The following is a 7,099-nucleotide window of genomic DNA, read 5'->3' as shown; positions in this document are numbered from 1 at the left end:
ATGATGCAATAGACTCAATGAAATCAAAGTCCATAAAAGGCGCCACATCTCTTGAATTTGATTGGTCAAAGGAAGTCCATCTTCATCATGATTCTTCTTTTCCACAACTATAAATAGAGGTCTCATAATCAGAAAAGGGACCCCAGAACTCTAACAAGTAGCAAGAGAAAGCTCGTGGATCAAACACCACAATTTCTCTAAAAAGCTCAAGCAATCAAATCAAGTTCATCAAGATTCAAGATCAAGACCGCAATATTCAAGAACAAGCTTAAAAACCCTTGAATTCAAGCACAAGTCAAGATCAAGTCTCTCAAATCAACAAATCAAGTTCAAATTCGAGATCGAGCTTTAAGCCCTTAAATTTATATTTGAAAAGGCGAATCAGAGGATTCATAGAGATTGTAACACTCGCATTGACGTCAATAAATTGATTGTTGCAATATATTTTTCTTGTCTCGATTATTTATTTTCGGCCTCAAGAATTTTACTATCCAAAAAATTCTGGCACGCCCAGTGGGATAATCTCTACCTCTCATCTCAACTTTTCCAACTGCAAAGTTCAACAATACCAAAATGACTTCCAAAAAGGTCAACTCTCAATCTACTGCTTCCAAGGCTGATGATTCAAAGTTCTCTGCTGAAGTAGAAAGCATCCTTGGTGTTACTTTCAGAAGCTTAGGAGCTGTCACAAGGAGCAAGGAAGGCTTGCTAGGACAACAAATACATCTAGTGTCATCCGCGCCAACTCCAGTTTTTGGATCTTCAACCCCAAAAGGAACGAAGTCCAATACAAGTGCCTCAGAAGGAGGAAGCAGTGTGGAAGAATCGCTAAAGAAGACTCTATCTCTACTTGAGCATTCTGTTTCCAAATACTCTAGCGCAAAGAGCGATGATCGTTCAAGCAACTCATTATCTCCGGCTACACCACATAACTTAAGCACTTCAAAGATCAATTTGTGCAATAATCCATGATACTCTCCAACATCTCCAGTGATCATGCAAGCGATGGTGACTGATTCCTCATCTATGGAGGAGCAACTTGTGAATCTGACAAAGGCAATTGAAAGCCTAACCAAATATATTCAGAATCAAGATTCTCAAATTAATAAGATTTGGATATGTTGGAAGGTATGATAGACGAAAAGTCTATCCATGCACCTGAAAAATCTCCAGAGGTTCATGAGACAGAAAAATCCTATGAAACAAATACCACCAATTAAAGATGTGAAAGTTTTTTCTAAGGGAATGATCCCAATTGGGCAATTGAGGGAATTCATTGAAGGGACCCTTAAAGACAAGTATGATGTTGTCACCAAATCTTCCCTTGAGTATGACAAGCCCTACACTGCAAGGATAGATAGCCTCAAAATGCCTGCTGGCTATCAACCCCCTAAATTTCAACAATTTGAGGGCAAAGGGAACCCAAAAAGCATGTCGCACACTTTGTTGAGACATGTAACAATGCTGGAACTTACGATTGACTATCTTGTCAAATAATTTATTCGCTCTCTAAGGGGAAACATCTTCGATTGGTATACAGACCTTGAGCCTAATTTCATCGATAGCTGGGAGTAATTGGAACATGAGTTGCTAAATCACTTTTATAACACAAGGCATACAGTGAGCATGGTAGAGGTCACAAATAATCAACAAAGAAAGTATAAACCAGTCATTGAATTCATTAGTCGATGGAGAAATGCTAGCCTAAACTGCAAAGATAGGCTCAGCGAAGCTTCTGCAATAGAGATGTGCATCCAAGGAATGCACTAGGAGGTTCTCTACATCTTGCAAGGCATTAATCCTAAATTTTTTGAAGAGATAGCTACCCGTGCTCACGATATGGAGTTAAGCATATCTTTTGCTAGAAAGGGATCAGTGCTTATCCATAATCCTCGAAGGGGAAAGGATAAGTAAGAGCCCAAAAAATGGGGAAAGTTTGTCCCCAAAAATAATAATAAAGAGTCCATGAATGTCGATGCGTCTCTTGTGAAGGTCACCACAAAGGTGAGCAAGAAGCAAAGTGTGAAGACGACTTCTGAAGCACGTCTGAATCAAAAAACTTTAAAGGCGATACAAGTAAAGTAATATCCCTTCCTTGATTCTGATGTTGTTGATATTTTTGATGAACTCCTTGAGCATAATATTATTGAACTCCATGAGATGAAGCATCCCAATGAAGCTGGAAGGACCAATGACCCTAATTACTACAAATATCATAGGCTCGTAAGTCATCCTCTAGAAAAGTTCTTTGTCTTTAAAGATAAAGTCATGCAACAGGCAAAAGAGAAGAAGATCTTCTTCGATGATGTGATGGCCAATTCTCATCAAATATCTATCACTTTTGGCTCACTCGACCCATTCTAAATATATGTCAAAGAGTATAATAAGAAGAAATTAGAGCCTGACAAGCCTTCAGTTAACGAAGGTGATGATAAAGGTTGGACTCTAGTGACCAGGTGCAGACACAAGATGATGGGTCTACAAAAGGAGTCATCCATGCAACCAACTAGAAGGAGAATGGTGAAGAAACCAAGGAAACAGAAGTTGGATGAACTTCTAAAGAAGATGAGGGTGACGGAGCTTCACCACCAAAAATCTTGGCGTCCATTGACTTTAGAGGAATTTTTATCGAGTTGGTTTAGTGTAAAGACTGCCTAAGTCAACCTTGAGGCATCCTATTTTAATACTGCCAAAGAGGGGGAAAAGGGTAAAAATATACACATAGAAGTTCCTTCATTCTCTGAACCTCTTGGACAAGAGGCACATGTATGTGATACAAAAATTACATTCATAAATAACGATCTTCTACTCGGTGAGACCCTACATAACCGTCCCTTATACATGGTGGGTCAAATTCTAGGAAAGAAGATCAATAGAATCTTGATAGATAAGGGATCTAGAGTCAACATCCTGCCTATCCGCACTATGAAGAAACTTGGCATCGCTACTAGCGAACTGGACGAAAGCCATATAATGATCCAAGGCTTTAACCAAGGGGGCCAGAGGGTCATGGGATGTATTCAGTTGGGGATTCGTATGGATGATTTTCAATCAAACCCATTGATGCATGTGATCGATGCCAAAACTTTATATAATATGTTCCTTGGTAGGCCTTGGGTGCACGAAAACAAAATTATCTTGTCCTCTTATGATTAATGTTTAAAGTTCAGCAAAGGCGGAGTGGAAAGAAAGATAGTTGCCGATGATAAGCCATTCACTAAAGCTGAGTCACATTTTGCCGATGTAAAATTCTACTTAAAGAAGCATATTGTGGATAATAAAAGGGTTGAAGATATCACCAAGACCAAGTGTGATGATCTTGCATCTAATAAGGTCACGGTGACTGTCGAAAAAGTTGCCACTAAGAAGCCTCTCTCCACTTCAAATAAAGAAAGTGCCACTTCTACGAAAAAGAAGGAAACTCTCATTCTTCACTACGTACCGAAGGTAAAGAAAGAGAAAGATCACCCATCTAATTCCCAAGATAATGTGCTAAAGGGGCTAACTTTACCTATTAGGAAGATTGATGCAATAAATCCATCCTCAAGACTTCTTGAAGAGTCTGTGACTCAAAATTCGACACAAGATATGACACTCCCTACGAAGTGTACGAAAGAAGGCTTTGACCCAACTGCATATAAGTTATTTATAAAGGCTGGATACAATCTTAATGAGATATCAAGGTTGGGAAAATATCCGTTGGAGGGTACAACCAGGCAGGCACGTGAAGTCCTAGGATAACGCAGCCACCTCCAATTCGCATCTCCGTAAGAAGGGTAGTCAGCAATTATATCACTATGGAAGAAAAATCCATTGATGCTAATAAAAGACCCTCTGTATTTGACTGACTTGAAGGGTCAACTGTAAGAACTTCCATGTTTGAAAGGTTGGGATCTCTAAATAAGAAGAAAAGCAACAAGCGTAAGAAGAGTCGTCAAAGCACAATGATGCACTCTTCACTTAAAATACAGAAGGATTTCTAAAGTTTGATTCCTTCTAGAATGAAGCGACAGACTGAACTGGTAGTTTCATGCAATGAGGTGCTAAAATCAAAGGCATATATTGTGGTTTATACCAAACAATGCAAAGAAGATGAAGAGAGTTTTGGCTCCTCATATCATGTTACGACCCAGAATAAGAAAGATGTCTTATCTTAAATAAAAGGTTGATGAAGAGACAGAAGATGCCTTTTGATGTTATCATATATCCGTCAACGACGATGATTCTCAAGAGGAGGAAGATACTGGAGATGCTCCATCGTAACTAGAAGAAGTAGTAAAGGCCACAATATATCCCTTGAAGGAAGTTAATCTTGGAACCGATGAAGACCCAAAACCAACTTACCTAAGTGCGTTTCTAGAAGTGGAGAAGGAAATCACTTATATGGACATACTCATGGAATATATGGATGTATTTTCCTGGAGCTATAAGGAAATTCCTAGATTAGATCCAAAAGTAGCGGTCCATCAGTTGGCAGTCAAGAATATTGCCCGTCTTGTTAAGAAACCCCAAAGATGCTTTAGGCTGGAGTTGGTTCCTTTGATTGAAAATGAAGTTAACAGCCTCATTGAAGTAGGCTTTATTCATGAAGTGAAATATCTCCCATGGATTTCAAGTATTGTTCTAGTAAGAAAGAAAAATGGCAAAATTCGAGTTTGTGATGGCCAAATTTGAGTTTGTGTCGACTTTTGGGATCTCAACAACGCCTACCCTAAGGATGACTTTCCAATACCTATACTAGAGTTGATGATTGATGCGACCACTAGTTATGAGGAAATGTCCTTCATAGATAGTTCATCCGTCTACAATCAAATCCATATGGCACCAAAGGATGAAGAACTCACTGCATTTCGTTCTACCAAAGGTATTTATTGCTACAAGGTGATGCTTTTTGGTTTAAAAAACACTGGAGCCACTTATCAAAGGGATATGCAGAACATCTTTGATGGTCTGCTCCATAAAAATATTGAATGCTACGTGGATGATCTGGTGGTGAAGTCGAGAAAGAGAGACAACCACTTAAAAGACCTAAGAATGGTATTTGAGTTACTTCAAAGATATCAACTTAGGATGAATCCATTGAATTGTACCTTTGGATTTACTTATGGAAAGTTTCTTAGCTTCATTGTGCGACACCGAGGAATTGAAATTGATCAAGCCAAGGTCGATAAAATTTTGAAGATGCCTGAGCCTCAAAATATTCATGAGTTAAGAAGCCTTCAAGGAAGGCTAGCATATTTAAGGAGGTTCATCTCAAACCTGGCCAAAAAATGTCAACCATTTAGTCATCTCATGAAGAAGTACACTCCCTTCGAATGGGACCAAGCTTGTAGTAGTGCCTATACTTAATGAAGCCACCAGTTATTGCGGTACCTATCGCACCTCTTTTACGTACTCCAAAAAATGTGGTTATAAATTAATGTTTGAAAGGGTTTTAATTATTAAGTGACAAGAAATGAAAATTTTCTTCGGAAAAGGATTATTTACATTTTTTACTCAAAGTCGCCACTTGGCATAATCTGGTGTGCCAATTCACCGTTAGATAATCCTTTCCAAAATCATTTGACTCTTTAAACTGGTTTGCGAACAGAGACTCCGACTAAGGAATTCTGTTGACCGAGGGAAAGGTGTTAGGCACCTCTCGATCCCGTAGTTCAACCACGGTCGCTTGATAGAGTGTATCAACTATTTTTGGCACTAAGAAATGTATAAACCGCACAAAAGCACGCAAAATAATCAAACAAAACAAAACAATCCGAAATGTAAAGTCCAGTCCAATTATTACAATCCAAAATAAAAGGGACTAAAAGTAAACCTACGCTAATCCTAAACTAATGCTCTACCCAACGCCTCGAGCCTTCACCACAAACGTCCTCCGGGTACATGATACCTCGGGGCATTCCCCAGTGAATAAATATATACAGATACTTCAGGGCATTCCCTGGCCAAATTATACAATTGAATTAAATATGATAAACTAGAAAGAAACATTCACACGCATATTCCAACATCCAACCAAAATATCAATATAAAGTGGACCTTTTAATAATCAATTTCAGTTGAATAATGATGTTAAAGAAGCTCGAATTTTGAATCCCGAATAGAAGATCTCAACGACCAGCTACCTCAATGTCGCTTTCAACTAATTATTATTAGATTAAAGATATAAAATCCACGCGAAAACCTCAAATCAAACTTCAGTCCAAACAAACCAACTCGAATTAAAGATCAATAATCAACCCAAGGCCAACCCGAAACTTTTTGATGGCTGCCCTCCAAACACATCTAACTCGGAGCGACGCCAAGCAGTACGTGCACTGCTACAATGGATTTCAGTTGCTAGTTTGGTTTTCTCTGAGGGAATTGCTTCGACTGGTTTTAGACAGACAATAGAGACGACTTTCAGGTGGATTAGACCAGAGAAGATCAAGAATTTTGGCGAATTATTCGCCGAAAAATCTCACCTAAGCTGTGGTTTTTCTCCTCTATTTTACCATCCCGTTTTCAATCTTCTTCTTTCATCTCCCTCTCTCAGATTCTCTCTCTTCTCCTCTCCTTTCTCACATCTCTCCCTCGATTTTTCCCTCTGTGTGTGTATTCTAGTGTGGGGTATAAATTGTGAAGGGAATCTTTGTTGTTTTCTTTGGTGAGGTCTACTAATGGAGAGGGGCGAGAGGATGAGTAGTTGAGAGTGTGTGTATATTGAATATTTTTTGTTTCCAGTGGGTGTAGAATGTTGTAGTGAGTGGAATTCCTCTCCAAGATCCCCAGAAAAATGGAATATGTATGTGAATATATGGTGCCTTCCTTGGGTTCAAAACCTTGTAAAAAGAGTAGGGGGTAGGGTAGGGTAGTGGTGAGGTGGGGTAGAGTTTGTTAGGATAGGGTAGGTAGGTGTTGTTTTTTAATTGGAGGGATAAGGGTTAGGTGTCTATTTTTGTTTGGGTAGGCTACTAGGATAAGACAAAATTAGTTAGGGGATTGTTATTTTTTTTGTCATTTTGTAGAGGGATTATCATGAAATGGGTAAAAGTGAATAAAAGTGAACTTTAAGAGGACGAAATCCTGTGTCTACATCATGCCACCTTTGGATGTAAAC

The sequence above is a fragment of the Capsicum annuum genome, unplaced genomic scaffold, assembly GCF_002878395.1.
Source record: "Capsicum annuum cultivar UCD-10X-F1 unplaced genomic scaffold, UCD10Xv1.1 ctg79479, whole genome shotgun sequence".
NCBI classification, from domain to species: Eukaryota; Viridiplantae; Streptophyta; class Magnoliopsida; order Solanales; family Solanaceae; genus Capsicum; species Capsicum annuum.
This window is presented reverse-complemented; position numbering follows the sequence as displayed.